At 37.1% G+C, this 25302-nt stretch overlaps 1 protein-coding gene and 1 pseudogene across 14 annotated transcripts in view; one reads left to right on the plus strand and one right to left on the minus strand.

Annotated features, from left to right (window-relative positions):
- The window catches only part of NUMB (NUMB endocytic adaptor protein), a 190448-nt gene that overhangs the window by 106053 nt on the left and 59093 nt on the right, over positions 1 to 25302 (minus strand). For 12 of the 14 annotated variants that reach the window (XM_078053905.1, XM_078053907.1, XM_036117866.2 and 9 more), the window contains one exon: positions 162 to 246. The exons of the other annotated variants lie outside the window; for them this stretch is intronic. The gene's annotated coding sequence lies outside the window, so the exon portion shown is untranslated. The remainder of the gene's footprint in view (positions 1 to 161; positions 247 to 25302) is intronic. 14 annotated transcript variants of the gene reach the window in all.
- Positions 21977 to 22263, plus strand: LOC118551807 (small nuclear ribonucleoprotein G pseudogene; annotated as a pseudogene).

The following is a 25302-nucleotide window of genomic DNA, read 5'->3' on the forward strand; positions in this document are numbered from 1 at the left end:
TAAAATTATCATAGACAAAAAACTTACCATTAAAAAAATTATCAGTAACAGTTAACAACAGTTAAGCAGTATTAATAGCAATACAACTTATCATAGGTTGATACTTAACAGCTATTTCAAAGTTTCATGGCTATAATTAAGAGTTTTGAAGTTGGACAGACCTGGCTCTGAATCTTGGCTGTGCCCTTTACAAGCTGTGTGACTTTGGACAAGTTTCGTAACTTCACCAAGCCTCAGTTTCCTCATCTGTAAAATGAGAATAATAAACATCTCACAAAATTGTTGTTAGTAACATAATTGCTGCATTGCACTGATAGAGTAATTCCAAACAAAACATAGGTATACAAAATACAAAGAGGAGGTCCTCAATTTCCCCCAGAAAACAGGACTTTATTCTAATGATATAAGAAAGATGACCACTCCAAGTTACCACAGAAACTATAAAATCCACACACTAATGTATAACCACACCTCCTCTAATTCTAATAAATAATTCCCCTGGATACAAGTCAAATGCCTAAGAGGTAAATTACTGAATCTTTGAAATATGAAATACTGTATACACACAAAGAAAGAGACAAACAGAATAAACACTGTTGTTTGCTGACAACTCCCACAAATTCCATTCTACACATATCCTTTCTAACACTGGTAGTAAGTATTCAAGGGGCTCAAAATATGAAGAGCTGTGTCAACAAGGAGTGATTCCTGGCAATGGTAGGAAGGAATTTTTATAAGGAGGGAAAAAAAAGAAAGAGACATGCCATCAAAGCAGGGTAGAACTATTGTTACTACCAAGGAATGGCTACTCCATTTTTTTTTTAAGATTTTATTTATTTATTCGACAGAGAGAGACACAGCGAGAGGGAACACAAGCAGGGGGAGTGGGAGAAGGAGAAGCAGGCTTCCCTCGGAGCAGGGAGCCTGATGCGGGGCTTGATCCCAGGAGCCTGGGATCATGACCTGAGCTGAAGGCAGATGCTTAACTGACTGAGCCACCCAGACGCCCCATGACTACTCCATTTTAACTAGCATTTCACTGGTCAAACAAGTTAAAGTGTCACTATTGCTGACTTTGGAATCTCAATCAAAGAATTTTACAATTAATAAACACATTTCTATTAATATCTGCATTTACCAGTAAATTATCTATAACATTATCTATTTGTTATACAGTCAGGTGTTTATTTGAAAGGGGTGGTTTTAGTAATACAATATAAAAACCTTTTATTTTTTTATTATTATTATTTTTTATTTGCAGTCCTGTTTATTGCAATACTATTTACAATAGCCAAGATATGGAAGCAACCTAAGTGTCATCAACAGACAAATGGATAAGAAAGATGTGGGGGGGGGGGGGTGTGGGTGTGTGTGTAAATGGAATACTATTCAGCCATAAAAAAGGATGAGATCGTGCCATTTGAGACAACATGGATGGGCCAAGAGGGTATTATACTAAGTGAAATAAGTCAGACTGAGAAAAACAAATACTATATGATTTTACTTATGTATAATCTAAAAATGAATAAACAAACAAACAAAAACAGAATCAGATCTATAAATAGAGAGAGCAAACTGATGGTTGCCAGAGAGGAGGAGGGTAGGGAGTTGGGCAAAATGGATGAAGGGGAGTGGGAAATACAGGTTTCTGGATATGGAATGAATAAATCATGGGACTAAAAGGAACACAGTCAATGGTACTATAATAGTGTTGTATGGTGACAGATGGTAGCTACACTTGTGGTGAACATAGCATAATGTATAAACTTGTTGAATCACTATACTACACACCTGAAACTAATATAACATTGTGTATCAACTATACTCAAAATTTGTTTTAATCCAGAAAAGTATGAAAAAAATACCTTTAAATAATCTTTACTTCACAAATTTCTAGAACAAAGAAAAACTGTAAGCAATGTATTTGAATATGCCTCATTATTTTTAGAACCTTGGTAAAAACCTTTTTTAAAAGGAATGATAGGAATAACGTTTTACATAAACCCTATAGAATAATTTTGTTAGAAGCTCATGGATACTATTATCAAGGTGAGTTTTTATGAATGTCACCAGTCTAATAAGAATTATACCAAGTATCAAAATAATTTATTACATAAAAATTATTAAAATGATTGTATGTCACTGTAGCTAAAGATTTAATAAAGAACTTCCACTCCCTAAAATATTCCCTTGCAACAAAAATAATTGCAAAAATGCCAACAGACACATGAAAAGATGCTCATCATCACTAATCCTCAGGGAAACTCAAATCAAAATCACAATGAGATATCAGCTCACACCTGTCAGAATGGCTAAAATCAACAACACACGAAACAGCAGGTGTTGGTGAGGATGTGGAGAAAAAGCAACACTTGTGCACTGTTGATGGAAATGCAAACTGGTGCAGCCACTGTGGAAAACAGTATGCAGGTTCCTCTAAAAGTTAAAAATAGAACTACCCTACAATCCAGCAATTGCACTACTGGGTATTTACCCAAAGAATACAAAAACACTAATTCAAAGGAATACATGCACTCCTATGTTTACAGCGGCATTATTTACAATAGCCAAGATATAGGAAGCAGCCCAAGTATCCACTGATTGATGAATAAATAAACATGTGGTACATGTGTACAGTGGACTATTACTCAGCCATAAAAAAGAATGAAATCTTGCCATTTGCAACAACATGGATGGAGCTGGACAGTATTATGCTAAATGAAATAAGTCAGTCAGTGAAAGACAAATACCGTATGATTTCACTCATATCTGGAATTTAAGAAACAAATGAGCAAAGGAGGAAAAGAAGAGAGAAAGACACACACACACAAAACAAGAAACAGACTCTTAGCTATAGAGAACAAACTGATGGTTACCAGAAGGGAGGTGTGTGGGGGGATGGGTTAAACAGGTGATGGGGACTGAGGAACATACTTGTGATGACCACCAAGTGATGTATGGAATTGTTGAATCACTAAATTGTACATCTCAAACTAATATTACACTGTATGTTAACTAACTGGAATTTAAATAAAAACTTTCAAAATATAAACAAAAAAATTATAAAAATGGTCTTCAAATTTTCTTAATAAATTTATTAAAGTATTTGTCTGAAACATGGCAATCTGATTTTTACAAAGCACGCTTTTTAAAGAAAACTTATTAGTTATATACGAAATGTTTAGGAAGTCCTTAAAAAAACCTACTGTACACATGTCGAAGGAAATGAATATAGGACAGTGAGGTGCTCAATGAGGTTACTTGGTCATGACAGAACTCCAAACAAAAATTCAGGTCCTTTTGCTCTGTATCTTAACAGTTTGGAATTTTTTTTACTTAATCAGCATTTCCTTCACTACTTTACTTTCTCTAAGTGATGAGAATAATTTTTGTACTTTTTAATGATTCTATAAATAACTAATAAAATCAAGTTGTTCAATCACAACTCCCATATATGAAAAGATGACTGTAACTTAGGAATTTTTAGGTAACTTTTTATCTTTATATAACTTGCAAATACCACCAATTATTTACATTTTACCCCATTTGCTTTGTCATTCTCTCTTTCACACCTTTCTTTCTGAACCATGTGAGTGAGTTGCAGACATTGTACCTTTTTTTTTTTTTTTAAGATTTTATTTATTTTTTGACAGAGAGACAGTGAGAGAGGGAACACAAGCAGGAGGAGTGGGAGAGGGAGAAGCAGGCTTCCAGTGGAGCAAGGAGCCTAATGTGGGACTCGATCCCAGGACCCTGGGATCATGACCTGAGCCAAAGGCAGACGCTTAACTGACTGAGCCACCCAGGCACCCCACATTGTACCATTTTAGCACTCAGTGTTTCCATGTACCTTCCTAGGAAGACAGATAGATTACAGTACAGCTAACCAAATCAGTATTGTATCAATGTTAAACTTTCTGTTACATAATTAGAGTCCATATTCAAATGCCACTAACTGACTTAAAAATGTCCTTTAAAGGGGCGCCTGGGTGGCTCAGTCGTTAAGCGTCTGCCTTCGGCTCAGGTCATGGTCCCAGGGTCCTGGGATCGAGTCCCACATCGGGCTCCCTGCTCGGCGGGAAGCCTGCTTCTCCCTCTCCCACTCCCCCTGCTTGTGTTCCTGCTCTCGCTATCTCTCTCTCTGTCAAATAAATAAATAAAATCTTTAAAAAAAAAAAAAAAAAATGTCCTTTAAAGCTGTTGATTTCCCCAGTCCAGAATCCAATTCAGGATCATGCACTGCATTTAGTGGTAATGTCTCTTTAGAATCCTATCTTAAGAAACAGTTCCTCAGTCTATGTCTTTTAAGACTAATACTTTTAAAGAATACAGACCAAATATTTTATAGAACATCCTTCAATTTACATTTGTCTGATGGTCTCTCCTGTTTAAATTCAGGTTATGCATTTTCTGTAGGAATGTCACAAAGTAACATTGGGTCCTTCACACACATATCAAAAGCTGCAAGAGGTTACTGTGTCCTATTATCAGTGATGCTAACTTTGATCACTTGGTTAAAGGGTATCCTGCCAAGTTTCTCCACTGTAAAGTTACTGTTTTTCTCTTTGCAGTAAGTTAGTATTTTGTAAGGAATTATCCTGAAGCTATATAAATATCACACTCCTCATCAAACTGTCACCCAACAGTTTGGTACCTGCAAATTATTCTTGTGTGAAAGTACTACTTAAATTGTTCTGAAGTGGTCATTTTCTAATTCCAACAGTTCTACATTTATTTGCAATTTTAAGGAGGAACCTTCCCTTCTCCCCCATTAAGTTACTCAATCTTAATAGAAAATAGTCAAAAAAAAAAAAAAAGAAAGAAAGAAAGAAAGAAAATAGTTTTAAAATTGCCAATTTATACCATCACAAAATACCAGCCTACAGACTAGGGTTCCTTATTTGTTTATAGTTCTTTTTATCTTGAGTTTGAAAAATTTGTACTATCTTATCTTCAGTTATCTTCAGTGTGGTTACATTATTCACTTGAAACACAGGTTCATTTGTTTTTATTTATATTTCAGATTTATCTTCATCTTTATTATATTTTCTGATTTTAAATATCTAAAACATCAGCATGATAATATTCCCTGATATACTGAATTGATAGCATATACATTGCTACCAGCCATTCTCTCTCAACCATAGCTTGTAATAATAGAGCTCGACAGTTTAGGAAATATATTTCCCATAAGAAATGAGCCTTTCTGTAGCCAACTCCAGGTATCCATCATCACCCCACTCAGGCCCAGCTGTTTTCTGGGAATTACTATTTCTAGATATTGAAAGAAAGATAAAATAAAATGGGTGAATCCTACCCAGCAATCTTACACAGATCATCACCTGTAAAACAGTTTTCAAACTGTGATACTTAAGATTCCACAGGGTGGAAGAGGACAGGAACCAATGGATAGAACTCTAAGTCCCTGCCATGGCTTCATTTAAAGCTGCTATGCTCATATTGGTGTAATATATTGAGCTTCAGCCTGAGATTTTGGTTCATTCAGCTCACTCAGCAAATATTTACTGAGCATCTATGCTATCCCAGGCATTGTTCTAGGTGCTTCAGTGAAAAAAGCTTTTGTGGGACTTTAATTCTAATAAGTAAATTGTATCATTAGTTACAAGGTAAAAGTTATGGAAAAAATTCAGTAAGGTAAAGGTGTTAAATATCAGGGTCGGGGGGAAGGAACATAGTTTGCACTATTAGGGTGTTCAGTTTAGGTCTGAGAAAGGAAGCCTTTCTTTTATATAAATAATTTTTTCTAAGTTTGACAGTCACTAGAAGAGAAGAAGAGCAGCCCAATTTTCCACTCAGTGCTAACCCTGTGTCTGCAGCTCAGGGACAGGCCATCAGAAAGAAAGGCATGAAACTTTTCCCTCCTTCTTTTACAGGATCTTATGCCAAAATCCAGGAATGTTTTGGTTGGTTTCCTCAATCCAGCTCCTCTTCTTTGTAAGTAACTGAATATTTCTCCTAGACTCTGGCAAACTCAGAAATATTAAATTTTAATTCTTCTTCAAACTAATTTAGTGGGAAATGGTATAGGCAGTATCAAGGCTGGTAACCACTCTTTTAGACCCTTAAACTACATTAACTCTTATCCTATCCAAATCACACTATCACTCCTGAGTTTACAATCCACAAAAGACTAAGATATCTAATCTTTCTCAGTTGTGCTAAGTCATATCACTCACATCTTAAACAACTGAGTTAGACTGAATCTAAGTGCAGAACTGTATAATAATCACAGGTTAACATTTAATCAGCTCTTACTAAGTGCCAGCTATTGTTTTATAAGACTTAACATATATTACTTTTTTATACTTCATAACAACCCTATGTGATAAGTAACACCATTACCGCCATTTTATAGATGAAGAAACCAAGACATGGAGAGGTTAAATAACTGGCTCAAGGTTACACAGTGTACAAATGGGAAAGCTGGGATTACAACTCAGAGAGTTTGTGCCATTACCTGTGCACATTAAATTGATTCTCAAAAAATCTTTACATAATGTGCTTTAAATTCTATCTTGCAGATTTAGCCAATTCAGCCTATAGAGGAAAAAAACTGGTCTTCAATTCTGTCATCCAACATATACATTATTTTTCAAAGCTTTAACTGAATATTTGATCAGCATGCCGTGAGGGAGCCAATTATTAACAGAAATGTGATGAAAAATATTAGCAAATTGAACCCAACAATGTATAAAATAAATTTTACACCACAACCAAGTGGGATTTATCTCAGGTATGCAAGGCTGGTTCAACATTCAAAAATCATTTAATGTAATCCATCACATTAACAAGTTAAAAAAGCAAAGTCCCATGATCATATCAATAGATACAGAAAAAGCATTTGACAAAATCCAAATTCATTTATGATAAAAACTCTTCAGCAAACTAGGAATAGAGGGGAATTTCCTCAATCCACAAAAACCTACAGCTAACATCATACTTAGTGGTTAGAACCTAGAAGACTTCCTGATAAGATCAAGAACATGGCAAAGATGTCTCCTCTCACCACTCCTTTTTAACATTATATTGGAAGTCCAGGCTAATGAAAAAAGACAAGAAAAGGAAATAAAATGTATACATACTGGGAAGGAAGAAATAAAACTGTCTTTGTTCACAGATGACATGATCGCATAAGCAGAAAATCCAAAAGAATTAAAAAAAAAAAAAGAACTTTTGGAACTAATAAGCAATCACAGCAAAGTTGCAGGATACAAGGTTAATACACAAAAGTCAATCAATTGCCTATAAACCAGCAATGAACAAGTGGAATTTGAAATTGAAAAACAATACATTTATATGAGCACCTTAAAAAATTAGACACTCAGGTATGATTTAGGGCGATTTAACAAAATATGTGTAAGATCTATATAAGGAAAACTACAAAACCCTAATGAACAAAATTAAAGATAAACTAAATTAATGTAGAAATATTCCATGTTCATGGATGGGAAGATTGTCAAGTTATCAATTCTTCCCTACTTGAGCTATAGATTCAATACAATTCCAATCAAAATCCCAGGAAATTATTTTGTGGATATGACAAACTCATTCAAAAATTTAAAGCCCATGTCAACTATACTCAAATAAAAATATTTAAAGGTGATAAAAATAAAATTTAAAGCCCACATAAATACAGTTAACTGATCTTTCATATAAAACAGCGAAGATGATACAATGGAGAAAATACAATCTTAACAAATGGTACTAGAACAACTAGAAAAAAAATTTAGATATAGACTTTACACCCTTCTCCAAAAATTAACTCAAAATAGATCATAGACCTAAATATAAAATGCATAACTATGAAATTACTAGAAGATAACAGGAAGAAACCTAGATCACTTAGGGTACAATAATGACTTTTTAAATGCAAGACCAAAGGCGTGATCTGTAAAAGAAAGAATTGAGGAGCTGGACTTCCTTAAAATTAAAAACTTCTGCTCAGCATAAGACACTGTCAGAATGAGAAGACAAGCCACAGAATGGGAGAAAATATTTGCAAAAGATACATCTGATAAAGGACTATTATCCAAAATATACAAAGAACTCTTAACACTTAGCAATAAGAAAACAACTCGATTTAAAAGTGGGCAACAGACTTGACAGATATCTCAACAAAGATATACACGTGGCAAATCAACATATAAAAAGATGTTCAACATCATATGTCATTCAGGAACTACAAATTACAACAATGAGATACCACTACACACCTATTATTAGAATGCCCCAAATCCAGAACACCAACAACACCAAATTCTAGCAAGGACGTGGAGCAACAGTAACTTTCATTTATTCTTGGTGGGAATGCAAAATGGTACCGCCACTTTGGAAGACAGTTTGGCAGTTCCTTAAAAACTAAACATACTCTTACCATACGATCCAGCAATCCTCTTCCTTGGTATTTATCCAAAGGAGTTGAATACTTACATCCACACAAAACCTGCACATGGTTGTTTATAACAGCTTAATTCATAATTGCTAAAACTTGGAAGCAACCAAGAAATCCTTCAGTAGGTAAATGAATAAACTGTGATACATCCAGAGAATGGAATAATATTCAGCACTAAAAAGAAAAGAGCTACCAAACCAAGCAAAGACAAAGGGAAAACTTATGTAAGACAAAGAGAAAAGGCTACATATTGTATGACAGGGGTTGGTTGCCAAGGGCTAGAGGGTTTTTTTTGAGACACATACAGGCAGAACACAGGTTTTAGGACACTGAAATCATTTTGTATAATATTGTAATCTTAGATACAGGTCATTATGTATTTGTCAAAATTCACTTAATATGTAACACAAAGAGTGAACCCTAATGAAAACTATGGACTTTGGGTATTAATGATATGTCACCATAACTTCATCGATTGTAACAAATGTACCACTCCAGTGCCCAAGGTTAATAGTCAGGGAGGTTGTGCATATGTGGGGGCAGAGGGAATATGTGAACTCTGTACTATCTGTTAAGTTTTGCTGTGAACGTAGAGGTGCTCTTAGAAGTAAAGTCTGTTAAAAAAAAAAGGGGGGGGGGGCCAGATCCAAAGAAGTACTTAAAATAGGCCAAAAAGACTTCTCTCCAGGATGAAGTAGGTAATGGAATCATATGTTTGCCTTTTGTACATTGCATGTTACCCGGTTATTAACTTACCTACTAAACTATCAAGTAACCCACATTTCTAAATCTTACCCAAAAATATGTCTCAAAAGACCTACTGCCTCTTCCTGTATCAGACAAAAACACCTAAGTGCTGCTTCTTAATTTAGTTCTAGAATGATTTTTTAAACGTAGTTCATAAAAATTGTGAGGGGTGCCTGGGTGGCATAGTCGGTTAATCGCCCAACTTTTGGTGAGATGGAGCCCCATGTCGGGCACCATGCTCAGTGTGGCGTCCACTTAAGACTCTCTCTCCCTCTGCCACCCCCACCCCCTGCTTGTTCTCTCTAAAATAAATAAATAAATAAATGTTTTTTAAAAAATAAAAATAGGGGCACCTGGGTGGCTCAGTTGGTTAAGCCTCTGCCTTCAGCTCAGGTCATGATCCCGGAGTCCTGGGATCGAGCCGTGGGATGGAGCCCCGCATCAGGCTACTTGCTCAGCAGGGAGCCTGCTTCTCCCTCTCCCTCTGCCACTACTCCCTGCTTGTGCGCTCTCTCTCTCTGTCAAATAAATTTTAAAAATCTTTAAAAAAATAAAAATAATAAAAATAAAAAACATTGTGATTTGAACCAGAAAACATAAGTTCATTTACTCAACAAATTATGTACTGAGAAGCAATTATAGGACAGGTACTCTTCTAGACTATGGAGATAAGACAGAGAATGAACCAAAGTCTCCACCCTCCTGGTGGTGTATTGTATTTAGGGAGGCTGTAAAAATAATAAAGAAACAAATATATAATATGTTGTATATGAAGAAAATCAGAGTAAGAGGAAAGAAAGTGATGGGGTTAAGGGGGCAGGTGAAAAAGAGGACATTCTTTTATTTTTTTTATTTTTATTTATTTATTTTTTTTAAGATTTTATTTATTTGACAGAGAGAGACACAGTGAGAGAGGGAACACAAGCAGGGGGAGTGGGAGAGGGAGAAGCAGGCTTCCCACAGAGCAGGGAACCCAATGCGGGGCTCGATCCCAGGACCCTGGGATCATGACCTGAGCTGAAGGCAGCCGCTTAACGACTGAGCCACCCAGGTGCCCCAAGAGGACATTCTTTTAAATAAAAAGGTAATTCCGTCTTTGCTATTTAGATCATATTTGAGCAGACAGATCCGAAGGTATTGGGTAGTGAGAGGGAAAACTCAAGTAGACAGGTGGGAGAAAGCACTCTGGGTCAAAGGAACACCAAGTGCACAAGTCCTGAGGCAGAACTATGTCCAGTGTGTCAGAGGAATAGAAAGGCAATGATGAAGCTATAGCTTCCTAAGTGAAGGGAGAATAAGAAATGAGGTCAGAGGGTGCCTGGGTGGCTCAGTTGGTTAAGCGACTACCTTCAGCTCAGGTCATGATCCTGGAGTCCCGGGATCGAGTCCCGCATCGGGCTCCCTGTTCAGCAGGGAGTCTGCTTCTCCCTCTGACCCTCCCCCCTCTCATGCTCTATCTCATTCTCTCTCTCAAATAAATAAATAAAATCTTTAAAAAAAAAAAAAAAAGAAATGAGGTCAGAAAGGAAGCCAACTGCTTTATATGGTTTCACAGGATATTGTGAGGGGAGAAATTAGGAGTCTGGCTGTTTAGCTTAATAAAATGTAAAAGAGTATGAATAAGATAGCAATTTATCAAATTTACTTTTGAAAATAGCTAGCTCCAAGTCTATCATGCGTTACATTCATCTTTAAATAGTCCTAATATCCAAGTCCGGAAGTAGTACCTCCTCTGCTTTTTCACTTCATATATCATTTACTATCTTTTACTATAACTATTGATGTATGTCATGTCCTATAGAATTTAGGCAACCTGAGAGTAGAATTCATGGTTTATAGTTGCTTAATAGTACAAAGGACCACCATTTATTGAGCAAATTTATCAGTTAGCTCATTTAATCCTTCTATTACCACTTCCATTAGTATTTAGCACATGAAAAAATTCAGATTCAGAGATATTAAATAACTGATACAAAACTATATAGCTAATTAGTAGGGTAACATTTTAACTCAGGTTTGTCTGACTCTAGAGCCAATGTTCCATGTTGTCTTTAATGAACCTCAGTATCTCATTGAGAACCTTGTTTGCAAAAGACACCTAATATATTTGTACTGAATATATAAAATAAATAATTCGGTCTAGGGACAGAAGGTGAATTAAGAGTCAGACCAGTGATCACATCAGAATTGGAAAAAAAAAAAAAAAAAGTAAGAAAATACTTAGTAAGGCTTATAAAGAGCTCAGCATAATTTTGCGCTTGCCTATCAGTCCAAGTACACTCGCCTTCTTTGATACCTTAAACCCACCATGCTCCTTTTCGCCTTAAGGTCTCTTTAATCCATAGTTTTTGTTTTTGTTTTTTTAAAGATTTTATTTATTTATTTGACAGAGAGAGACACAGCAGAGAGGGAACACAAGCAGGGGGAGTGGGAGGAGAAGCAGGCTTCCCATGGAGCAGGGAGCCCGACGCAGGGCTCGATCCCAGGACCCTGGGATCATGACCTGAGCCGAAGGCAGACGCTTAACTGACTGAGCCACCCAGGCGTCCCTCTTTAATCCATAGTTTTAACATTTTACTTTTCCCTAAGTTAATTCTACTCATCCTTCAGAGCTCTGCTCAAATATCACCTCCTCAAAGTAACTGTCCTTGACCACCACTTCCCTCACCTGAACTAAATCTCTGTAGTAAGCAGGTAACAACCTGTACTTTTCTTTTATGGTTTATCACAATATAAATAAAGGCAGAGTTAATACCTCTCTTCTCTGCAAGAATAAAAGCTACTTGAGGGCAGGACCCTCATCTGTCAAGTTCACGGCAATGATTAATATATGCTTAAAACTGTTTATAATATTGCTTTATTAAGTTATTATTTAATAAATTATTTAATAATAGACATCCATTACAAATTATTATACAATAGATTGTATCTGACGAATTCTCCTGGCAAGAAAAAGTATAAAAATGGGATTTAAAAACAAAAAAATAAACACAGAAAGCAGGCAGGACATGAGAAGTCAAAATACCAGAGAAAAATGAGATGCAGAGTTGAGCCTGCCATTCTCCATTACTTTTTCCTCCTGAGGCAACTAGCTGCATACTAGACCTTTTGGCAGTCTCACAGGGTTGCAAAGACAGAAATTAGAGCTCAGGGCTTATCAAGACAGGCAGGATTTGAGGGGTTGAAATTCCACAGAAAAGGCAAGCACAGAAAAATGAGACTGACATTCTGTACTGCATTTGCCCTTAGGGTATTTACTGAATCCTAACCTGTGTGCGGAGCAAAAGGCAAAAAAAAAAAAAAAAAAGCCTATTTTACAGCAAAAAAGGTAGGCAGAACTTTGGGTAGGCTCACAGTGCTCAGAAAAGAAAAATTACAGTTCAGTCCTGCCAAGAAGGACAAGCTCTGGCAAATACCCCAGGATTCCATTTGATACCTCTGAAGGACAAAACTCTCAGAGTAAGGGGAAACTGGACTTAAACCAGCCCTTAAGAAGTCTAAAACAAAGCCTCTAGTCATCTCAAGCCTATACTCAATCAAGGTCATTTGTTCCTACTTTTAACTACCACTACAAGAAAATTAAATCCTCTCTAGAGAACAATATCATCATCAAGACCCTCTATAATTTTTTATATACATTGCCTGACATTCATTTTAAAAATTACCAGGAATGCTAGGAGACAGGACCAAATAACTGAAAACCAAGAGAAAAAGCAGACAATAAAAAAAGACCAAAAGGGGATCCAGATAGTTTAATTATCAGACACAGATTTTAAAGTAACTGTGATTAGGGGCACCTGGGTGGCTCAGTTGGTTAAGCATCTGCCTTCAGCTTGGGTCATGATCTCAGGGTCCTGGGATCCAGCCCTGTGTCAAGCCCCCTGCTCAGCAGGGAGTCTTTCTCCCTCTCCCTCGTGCCCCCGCCTCATGCTCTCTCTCTCAAATAAATGGATAAAATCGTTAAAAAATAAATAAATTTTTAAAAAATGTGATTAAAATGTCCTGGAAAATAGATGACAAGATGAGAATTTCACCAGAGAACAGAAATTTATAAAAACAAATAAAAAATAATTGAAATTCTAAAATTAAAATATATATAAATATAAAATTAATAATAAAACAGATGCTTGTAACAGCAGATTGGACACTAAACTAGAAAAGTCAATAGAAAATATCCACATGAAGGACAAAAACAAAAACAAAAAAGATGGAAAACAGGAAAGCACACTAGAGACATATAGGATACAGAGAAAGATATAACATACAGCTCTCCAGAATCCCAGAAGGAGTGAGTGAAAGAGTGGGACAGAAACAATATTTTAAATATATTCCAAACCTGACAGAAGATATCAAGCTACAGATTCAAAAGGGTCTATGGAATTCAAGGAACTTAAAGAAAATCACCTAGGGGCACCTGGGTGGCTCAGTCGTTAAGCATCTGCCTTCAGCTCAGATCGTGATCCCAGGGTCCTGGGATCGAGCCCCACATCGGGCTCCCTGCTCAGTGGGAAGCCTGCTTCTCCCTCTCCCACTCCCCCTGCTTTTGTCCCCTCTCTTGCTCTCTCCCTCTGTCAAATAAATAAATATTAAAAAAAAAAAAAAAGAAAAAGAAAATCACCTAGAAGAATGATTTAAAACGGATAAAAACCAAAGACATCGCTTTGCAAAAAAAAAAAAAAAAAGTGGAATCAGAAGACAATGGGATATATTTAAAATGCTGAAAGAAAATAACTGCCAAGCTGGAATTCTATGCCCAATAAAAATATCCTTCAGAAAGCTTCCAAATTCATTCTCTGAAGCCAGCATTACTCCGATACCAAAACCAGAAAAAGACACTACAAAAAAAAAAAAAGAGAACTACAGGCCAGTACCTCTCATGAACATAGACGTAATAATCCTCAACAAAATATTAGCAAATTCAACAATACATGAAAAAATCATTCACCACGATCAAGTTGGATTTATCCCTGGGATGCAGGGGTGCTTCAATATTTGCAAATCAATCAACACGATACATCACATCAACAAGAGAAAGGATTAAAAAACATGATCATTTCAATAGATGCAGAAAAAGCACTTGAAAAAGCACAACATCTATTCATGATAAAAACTCTCAACAAAGCAGGTTTAGAGGGAACATACCTCAGCATATAAGAGGCCATATATGGAAAAACCCAGAGCCAGCATCATACTCAATGGTGGAAAACTGAGAGCTTTTCCCTTAAGATCAGGAATAAGACAAGGATGTGCACTCTCACCACTTTTATTCAACACAGTATTGGAAGTCCTAGCCACAACAATGAGACAAGAAGAAGAAATAAAAGGCATCCAAATTGGTAAGGAAGAAGTAAAACTTTCACTCTGCAGATGACATGATTCTATATATATAGAAAACCACAGATTCCATCAAAAAACTACTGGAACTGATAAATGAATTCAGTAAGGCCATGGGATACAAAATCAATATACAGAAGTCCTTTGCATTTCTATACACTAATAATGAAGCAGCAGAAAGAGAAATTAAGAAAACAGTCCCATTTAGAATTACACCAAAAATAGTAAAATACCTAGGAATAAACTTAACCAAGGAGATGAAAGACCAGTACTCTGAAAACTTTAATACACTGATGAAAGAAATCAAAGATGATACAATGCAATGGAAAGATATTCCATGCTCACAGATTAGAAGAACAAATATTGTTGTTGTTGTTGTTTTTTAAGATTTGATTTATTTATTTGACAGAGAGAGACACAGTGAGAGAGGGAACACAAGCAGGGGGAGTGGGAGAGGGAGAAGCAGGCTTCCCGCTGAGCAGGGAGCCCGATGTGGGGCTCGATCCCAAGACCCTGGGATCATGACCTGAGCCAAAGGCAGACGCTTAACGACTGAGCCACCCAGGCGCCCCAAAGAACAAATATTGTTAAAATGGCCGTATTACCTGGGGTACCTGGCTGGCTCAGTCAGTACAGCATGAGACCCTTGATCTCAGGGTTGTGAGTTGGAGCTCCAATGTTGGATGTAGATATTACATAAAAATAGAATCTTAAAAAAAAAAAAAGGCCATACTACTCAAAGCAACATACAGATTTGATGTAATCCCTATCAAAATACACAGAACTAGAACAAATAATCCTAAAATTTGTATGGAACCACAGAAGACCCCGAATAGCCAAAGCAATCTTGAGGAGGAAGAACAAAACTGGACTTCAGTTCTGGATTCAGTTCACAATTCTGGACTTCAAGTTATATTAAAAATCTGTGATAATCAAAACAGTATGGAACTGGCACAAAAGTAGACACATAGATCAATACAACAGAACAGAAAACCCAGAAATAAACCCACAACTATATGATCAATTATCTTTGACAAAGCAGGAAACATCCAATGGGAAGGACAGTCTCTTCAACAAATGGCACCGGGAAACCTGGACAGCTACAACAAAAGAATGAAACTGGACCACTTTCTCACACCCTACACAAAAATAAACTCAAAATGGAGTAAGGACCTAATGTGAGACCTGAAACCATAAAAATCCTAGAAGAGAACACAGGCAGCAATTTCTCTGACATTGGACATAGCAACATGTTTTTGGATATGTCTCCCGAGGCAAGGGAAACAAAGGCAAAAATAAACTATTGGGGGGTGCCTGGGGTGGCTCAGTCAGTTAAGCACCTGCCTTGAGCTCAGGTCATGATCCTAGGGTCCTGGAATGGAACCCTGCATCGGGCTCCCTGCTCAGCAGGGAGTCTGCTTCTCCCTCTGCCCCTCCCCTGCTCATGCTCACTCTCTCTCTCTCTCTCAAATAAATAAATCTTTATTTTCTTTTTTAAAGATTTTATTTATTTGAGAAAGAGAGAATGAGAGACAGAGAGCACGAGAGGGAAGAGAGTCAGAGGGAGAAGCAGACTCCCCACTGAGCAGGGAGCCCGACGTGGAACTCGATCCCAGAACTCCAGGATCACGACCTGAGCAGAAGGCAGTCGCTTAACCAACTGAGCCACCCAGGCACCCTCAAATAAATAAATCTTTAAAAAAAATTTTTTTAAGTAAACTATTGGGACTACATCAAAATAAAAACTTCTACACAGCAAAAGAATCAACAAAACTTTAAAGGACAACCTACTGAATCAAAGATATTTGCAAATGATGTACCTGATAAAGGATTAGTATCCAAAATATATAAATAACTTATATAACTCAACATCCAAAATATAATCCAATTTAAAAATGTGCAGAAGACATGAACAGACATTTCTCAAAAGACATAAGATGGCCAACAAACATATGACAAGGTTCTTAACATCACCCATCATCAGGTTATAGTGCTAAGACAGATAAGTCAGTCAGAGAATAACAAATACCATATGATTTCACTCATATTTGGAATTTAAGAAACAACAGAAACCAACAAAGAAGAAAAGAGACAAACAAAAAACCAGACTCTTAACTACAGAGAAACAAATGGATGGTTATCAGAAGGGAAGATGGGTGAAATACATGAAGGGGATTAAGAGTACTCTTATTGGGGCGCCTGGGTGGCTCAGTTGGTTAGGCGACTGCCTTCGGCTCAGGTCATGATCCTGGAGTCCCTGGATCGAGTCCCGCATCGGGCTCCCTGCTCGGCAGGGAGCCTGCTTCTCCCTCTGACCCTCCCCCCTCTCATGTGCTCTCTCTCTCTCTCTCATTCTGTCTCAAATAAATAAATAAAATCTAAAAAAAAAAAAAAAACAGAATGGAATTTATTAAAAAAAAAAAAAAAAAGAGTACTCTTATTGTGATAAGCACTGAGTAATGCATAGACTGTTGAATCACTATATTGTACAACTGAAATGAATATAACACTGTATATTAATTATACTGGAATTTTTAAAAATATGTTTAAGCATAAAAATATTACATTAGGATAAAATTCTCTGAGGAAAGGAGAATGAAAATAAGAGTTTAATGAGAGGGGTGCCTAGGTGGCTCAGTTGGTTAGGCGTCTGCCTTTGGCTCAGGTCATGATCTCAAGGTCCTGGGTCTGCTTCTCCCTCTTCCTCTGTGCTCTCTCTCTCTAATAAATAAATAAAATCTTAAAAAAAAAAAAAAAGAATTTAATGAAAAAGTGGGAAGAATTAAAATTTCTCACTGTTGAGGAAAAAAAAAATCCTTGGGGCACCTGGGTGGCTCAGGGTTAAGCATCTGCCCTCGGCTCAGGTCATGATCCCAGGGTCCTGGAATTAAGCCCTGTGTCGGGCTCCCTGCTCAGTGGAGAGCCTGTTTCTCCCTCTCCCACTGCCTGCTGCTCTGCCTACTTGTGCTCTTTATCTCTCTGTCAAATAAATAAATAAAATCTTTAAAAAAAAATAGAAAAAAACCTTCAAAAATTAAGACTAAATAAAAAATTCTTTCAGATAAAAACAGAACATTCACTAACAGTAGACTCACACTCCTAAAAGAAAGGAATTATCTATGAAGAAAGGAAATAACCTCAGATGGAAGCATGGTAAAGAATCAAGAATACTCAAAAGAGCAAATATGTGAGTAAAATTAATAATTAAGTATTTAAAACAATAAAACAAAAACAAAGCAAAAACAAACACTTTATCTTAGCCAAAAGGCCGAGAAGTGATAAAAGCAAAACAAACAAGAAAAGGATAAATGTAATGAAAGGGCAATAAGGGCCTTGTGTTGTCCAGAAAATAATAGCAGTAAACTTTTTGCAAAAATACCCACAATTCCTTCATTCCTTTTGCACACTCTTTTATAACATGACTTTACTACTCTTCCTATTGAGAGCTGGAATCTATTTCTTTACCTCTTGAATATGGACTTGGCCATGTGACTTGCTTCGGCCAATGGGTGTTAGAAAATGTAATACAGCAGAGACTGGGAAAGTGCTTGCACACTGGAATTTGTCCTCTCTTGTACTCTTAGAACTTTAAGCCAACAATTGAATGAATCTGCCTCCTAGAAAGGCCATATGGAGAACAAACTTCCCAACCCTACCCTGGCCAAAAGCAAACATATGTGAGGCTATCTGACCCCAGCCAAACCACCAACAGACAACAGAGATCAATACAGCCCTAGTCAAACTAATAATCCAGAGTCATGCGCCATTAAATTATTTATTTAAGCCACTAAGCTTTTTGTGAAGCAAAATCTAGCTGAATACAGAACTAATATATGTAAGTAGATCAGTGGTTCTCCAACAAGGTTGATTTTGCTCCCCAGGGGACTTTTGGCAGTATCAGGAGACATTTTTGGTTGCCAAAACTGGGTGAATGTTACTGGCATCTAGTGACTAGAGGCCAAGGATGCTGCAAAACATCCTACAAGGCCTCCAAAACAAAAAATTATCTGGTCCAAAATGTCAACAGTGCCAAGGTTGGGAAACCCTGAAAGCATGACAGATGAGGCAGCCTTTAGAACAATCCTATCCAACAGAACTTTCTTCAATGATGAAAATGTTCTGTATCTGTGCTACCCAATATGGTAGTTACTAGCCATATTTGGCTAGTAAGCACTTGAAATCTGGCTAGTTTGAGAGAAGAATTAGTGTTTTTATTTTATTCAGTTTTAATTAATTTAAATTTAAGTAGCCACATACGCTAGTGGCTTCCATATTGGACAACACAGCTCTAAAATTTAGATGCTAGTGATACTGAGAGTAATGAAAATTAGATTGGGTAACAGTGGAAAAAATGAGTTTGATAAAGTTAAGGCCCATAGTCGCTTGCTACAAATAAAAATTCCAAACATTCTTTTTTTGTTTCAGTATCTATAAACTCCAAAATGTACTATACTGATAAAACAATAAACTGAAAAAAAAATTTAAGATTTTATTTATTTATCTGAGAGATAGAGAGGGGAAAGTATAAGCAGGGGGGAGGAGCAGAGGGAGAGGGAGAAGCAGACTCCCCACCGAGCAGGAAGCCCAACATGGGGCTTGATCCCAGGACCCTGGGATCATGACCTGAGCCAAAGGCAGACGCTTAACCAACTGAGCCACTCAGGTGCCCCTGCCTTTTTTTTTTTTTTTTTAAAGTTTAAAGTAATTTAAGAACTGCTGCATTTTAGAGGCTTCCAAATTGTACCAGAGGAATAGCTTTTAATCAAATAATTTCAGGTAACTAAATATTCACTTACCACATTACTTACTTCCCTGCAGTTCACTATCCTTTCCTATCCTCTTCTCTACCCCCACGCCATCCACCACAAGAGAAGGGAGAAGTTATCTAATGCTGGTACAATTCCATAGATTTTTTTTTCAACTTGTCAGCATTAAGTAGGTCAGTTTTCTGCTGTAGTGGGTGTTTTGGCAATAGGTTTTCTTACTAGAATACCATGGCTACTCTGCCTAGTAAGCGCATACCACAAAGGAAAAAAAGATTCTGAATAACTCCTAAGGAAAGAACAGGCTGCCTGATCTCTAGAAGAAAATCCCTGAGTCCTAACTGAATACCACCAGGAAATTCCGACAGAAAACAAAACAGAAAGAAAATTCGAATTCAAACTTTTTTCTATGTTAGGAAGTCTAAAGATTTTAAAGGCCCTCACAACCCACAAAGATTTTTTTGAGACTCTTAATATGTACTCAGCCCAATTCTAATCAGTGAGATTATAAATCAAAGAAAAGGTAATAAAGGACACCCAATCTATCAGATGCTTTAAGAATTCTAATAGAAGCAACCTTACCATTAAAACTAAAATTCTGGAAAACCTCTCCCTTATAATATATAATTTCCTTGTGAGAAAAATTTTTTTAAGTCAGAAATGAGACTTTTAATGATTGTATTACAGCAGAAAGCAAATTTGGTAGAAGTTTATTAGAACAAGTGATTTATACAGAATTTATTGTTACTTTTTAAATTTTTTTTTAAGGTTTTATTTATGAGCCAGAGAGAGCGCATGCGCGAGCACATGCAAGCAGAAGGAAGGCCAGAGGGAGAAGGAGAAGCAGTCTCTCTGCTGAGCAGGGAGCCTGATGTGGGGCTCAATCCCGGAACCCTGGGAACCCGTCCTGAGCTGGAGGCAGATGCTTAACCGACTGAGCCACCCAGGCACCCATTGTTACTTCTTTTAAAAATCAGTATCGTCTCTCTGTTGTGGGTCTGAAAACTCAGTTTTATATTTTTCATCATTTATAAATCAAATAAAAAAGAAACCTGACAGGTACATATTTAACCAGTTTATTTCATATTAGATCAAAAATTCTTTCAGGGGCAAGATTAATATCCCCTATGAAGAACAGTGCTTCAAATTAAAGAAAGGCTGAAACAATTATATCTACTGGATGTTTTTTCCCAGAAAATTCCAAGAATTTTGATAAATCTTGAAGAAGAAAATGTAAATCTTGCAGGCCAGATCACTAACTGATGTGACTATAGAGTACACTTAAGCTCACTAGGAATAAATTACATGAAAAAATAATGCATTATGACCAACATTCATATTGCTATAAAATGTTGATGTTCACAATCTACGGGGGGGGGGGGGGTGTGTGTATGTGTGTCCAAAGTCAGCTCCATCCTTGAGACCAATTATCACCTTAAATCTCTCTACCTAAGGATGAAAAAAAGCTTGCTTGGAGACAAAAAGCCACTGAACTAACAATATTCTTCTTTTCTTTTTTTTTTTTTTTTAAAGATTTTATTTATTTGACAGAGAGAGACACAGCGAGAGAGGGAACACAAGCAGGGGGAGTGGGAGAGGGAGAAGCAGGCTTTCCGCTGAGCAGAGAGCCCGACGTGGGGCTCAATCCCAGGACTCTGGGATCATGACCCGAGCCGAAGGCAGACGCTTAACGACTGAGCCACCCAGGAGCCCCACAATATTCTTATTTTCTAATATCTCCATTTCTGTCTGTATCTTCCCATATCCCAGTATCACCTAGGAAGACACAGTTCTTCCAGCTCTATAGAATTACTTCTATAATTTTCTCTTTATTATCAGTAATTTTTCCATCTCAGAATATATTCTTTTGTTCATTTAAATTCCATCTGAATCTCTCTCATTAACTTGTTTGGGACAGAAAATGGAATTCAAAGGCATGTTTTTGTTTTTTTTAAAGACTATGGTATCATGGCAAAAGCTGGTTTGATATAGCATACACACTTTTTGTTCTACAGTTCTTTTGCTCTTTTGCTCAACCATATCTCTGATAGGGCTGTAATATAGATGAGAGAATACTGGACTGGAAGTAAGAAGGCCTGTGCTAAAAACCCCACTGCCATTTTCAAAACTCTATGACTTTAAATATGTCACATAATGTCTCTGGCTTCCATTTTATACATCATTTTATACATATCTTTTTTTTTTTTTTATTTGACTGAGAGAGACACAGCGAGAGGGGAATACAAGCAGGGGGAGTGGGAGAGGGAGAAGCAGGCTTCCCGCAGAGCAGGGAGGCCGATGTGGGGCCCGATCTCAGGACCCTAGGATCACGACTGAGCCGAAGGCAGACGCCCAATGACTAAGCCACCCAGGCGCCCCCATATCTTCTCTTATTTTATAAGGTAGGGAAAAACTTAAAGCCAATACTATTCCTATATCTTAGGTAGGAAAATACATACATGACCAAAATAACTTTAAAATCATACGATTAGGGGCGCCTGGGTGGCTCAGTTAAACGTCTGCCTTCAGCTCAGGTCATGATCCCAGGTTCCTGGGATTGAGTCCCGCATCAGGCTCCCTGCTCAGTGGGGAGTCTGCTTATCCCCCTTCCTTTGCCCCTCCCCACTACTCCTGCTCTCTCTCTCTCAAATAAATAAATAAAATCTTTAAAAAAATTTTTTTACAACTTTAAAAAATCGGGAGGTATCTTTGAGCTCGCGGAGTAGATACCATGAGCAAAGCTCACCCTCCCGAGTTGAAAAAATTTATGGACAAGAAATTGTCATTGAAATTAAATGGTGGCAGACATGTCCAAGGAATATTGCGGGGGTTCGATCCGTTTATGAATCTTGTGATAGATGAATGCGTGGAGATGGCAACTAGTGGGCAACAGAACATTTTGGAATGGTGGTAATACAAGGAAATACTATCATCATGTTAGAAGCCTTGGAGCGAGTATAAACAATGGGTGTGTTCATCAGAAGAAATCAACTGCTTCCACATGTCCCCTCCTTAGTACCTGTTTTACTACAATATAAAAATCAGGTTGTGTGCATTTTCATATTGAACTTTTTTGTTAAATAAACTTTTATAATAGTCAAAAAAAATTTAAAAAATCATATGATTAAATAATCACTGTTTAAGATGGCACCATAATGTCTATCTCCTGATTTCTACTGGCATTCTTTCCTCTTCAGTATACTATCTTAAACTATATTAACAGAGACACACTGCTTACATGTATCACCTTATTTATAGGCTTACATGCCAAAAATGACCAGAAATTAACTGTTTTATCTACTTATCAACAAAAATGAAAACCAAATGTATCAAAACCCCTAAAACATAACTCATGTTATAAAGGCATAACATGTGAAGGTATTTTAAAAACAAACAAAAAAGGGCAAATAACAATGACAGATGACAAGAAGAGGAATATAAATCCATAATACAAATATTTGGTCCACCAATTCTACTTCTCGGAATTATACTAAGGGCATAATACAAGTATACAAAGATGAATGTAAAAAACATTCACTGTAGCACCATTTATAACCATAAAAATTATAAGCTTAAATGTTAAAAAAAAAAAGTGGGGAGGGGGGACTGGTTGAATAAATTATGGCACATCTCCCATGGCATACAATGTAGCTTTGAAAATTATGAAGTGCTGGGACGCCTGGGTGGCTCAGTCAGTCAAGCGTCTGCCTTCAGCTCAGGTCAGGATCCCAGGGTCCTGGGATCGAGTCCTGCAATGGGCTCCTTGCTCAGTGGGGAGCCTACTTCTACATCTGCCTCCGCTCCCCCTGTTTGTGCTCTCTCTCTCTGACAAATAAATAAAATCTTTAAAAAAAAAAGAAAAGAAAGAAAACTCTGAAGTGTTAAAACAAGCCCCTCTTTCAAGAACACATTAGAATATTGGGATAAAGGGCAACTGTGGTTTGAAAAAACATTCTAAAGTTATCATTGCTTTGATTTGCTTTTAGAAGTAACTTATTTTTGAAATTTCATTAAACATGAAAGTAGAATGAGATTTTTGTTTATCAAAGGAATTTTTTAAATGATATCTACTCAAACATCAAAGATCATATCCTTTTCTGAAGTCTTCCCCAATCCAAGCCAAGCTGGAAGCTCCTTCCACTGTTTCCCAAATCACTCTTTCAATATCTTTGTTATTGGAGCCATTACCCTGTACTGTCTGTCTTCTTTATGAGACTAAGTTCCTTGAGGACAAAGACTAGGTCTTAAGCAGTTTTGTACTCCTGATACTTATAACAGGTCCCAGCACACAGTAGACCCTCTATAAAATGCTTGTTGAGTATCTACATTCAAACTCTACTTTTCCGCTTATTAGATACACAACCTTAGTCCTCCTTAGACAAGCCTCTCTCAGCCTCAGTTTTCTTTTTAGAAACAATGGGAACCATGACCTATTTTATATCATTGTGTGAGGGATTAAAGACCTCTGTATAAACATATTTGACCTGCCTGGTATATAGACAGCATGCAAATAATGCTACTTTGCTTTTTTTCTGATGACAGTGTATCATAAAAAAATTAGAAGGGCGTCTGGGTGTCTGACTTCAGCTCAGGTCATGATCTCAGGGTCCTGGGATCAAGCCCCGCGTCGCACTCCCTGCTCAGCGCAGGGTCTGCTTCTCCCTCTCCCTCTGCCCCTCCCCCCACCTGTGCTCACATGCGCTCTCTCAAATAAATAAAATCTTAAAAAAAAAAAATTTAGAGAAACTCATCTACTTAAAGAGAAAATTTCAGCTGAATGAATTGTACAGACCATAATCTTGCAGAAATTTAAATTTTAAAAAATTGTTTCCAGCTGTACTTGTTAGGGAACGTAATAAAACCACTAATTATTCCAAAGGTAAAGGGTCTTCTTCTCTATTTCAGACAGCTGTGAATACTGATAATATAGATCAGTGGTTCTCAAGCTTTAGCATACATCAGAATCACCAAGAAGGCTTGTTAAGGCACAGAATGCTGGGCCCTACCCCCAAGGTTTCAGACTCAGTAGATTTGGGGAGAGGCCTCAGAATTTACATTTCTAATATCTCCCAGATGGTGCTGATGATACTGGCCCAGGGACCACACTTTGAGGATCATTTACACAGGTAATTCAGCAATCAAGTCCGAAGTCTTTCCCAGGAATTTTTTCTGACACTATGGTACCTCTATTTCTCTAGGACTGCGGTTATAAAACTAATATAAACTAGAGCTGCTTGCAGCCTTCTTCCTTGACTACATAAAGAAAGCTACCTGTCTCAGAAGAAAAGAGATAAAGAAAAATAGAGCTGAGAAATAAGGGATAAAAGTGAGAGCCGCTGACAGTAATTTAAGCCCCTAAATCTCTACTAAATCAGACCCGACTAAATTATTCAATTACTTGGACCAATAACACTTTTTCCCCTTTAAACTGGGTTTCTGTCCCCTATAACTATTAGAGCACTAACTAAAACTGTGGGGAGGAGAAGGGATGGAAGAGATGAAGGCACAAAGTTCTAATAACACACAGTTGTTCATGACACTACTTGAAAGTGAAATAGCAAATTTTCAGATGAGTTTACATTTTAGCTCTAAACAAATAGTTGTTTTCTTTTTTTTAAGACTTGTTATTTATTTGAGAGAGAATCCTAAGTTGACTCCATGCAGAGCACAGAGTCTAATGCGGAGCTTGATCCCAGGACCCCAAGATCACGACCTGAGCAGAAATCAAGAGTCAGACGCTCAACCGACTGAGCTACACCCAGGTGCCCCTAACCTTATAGTCTGAAAGAAGCTACCATATTTGATGGGTTTCTTGGAAACTCATTTCCTCACTAGAATTTGTGACCAAAACCCTTTCCACAGGTTTACACTTAAATTTCAATGGGTACCACAGGAAATGAGACCATTGTGCCTAAATCAATACCTAAGCTCACTTAACTTTATTAGCTATAATTTACAGTAAGATCTCTAACTCTAGCCACACAGTGTCATAATTTATTTGGCCTATATCAACAATTAAAATGTATGATTTATTCCTCCATTCAC

The sequence above is a fragment of the Halichoerus grypus genome, chromosome 8 (genome assembly GCF_964656455.1).
Source record: "Halichoerus grypus chromosome 8, mHalGry1.hap1.1, whole genome shotgun sequence".
NCBI lineage: Eukaryota > Metazoa > Chordata > Mammalia > Carnivora > Phocidae > Halichoerus > Halichoerus grypus.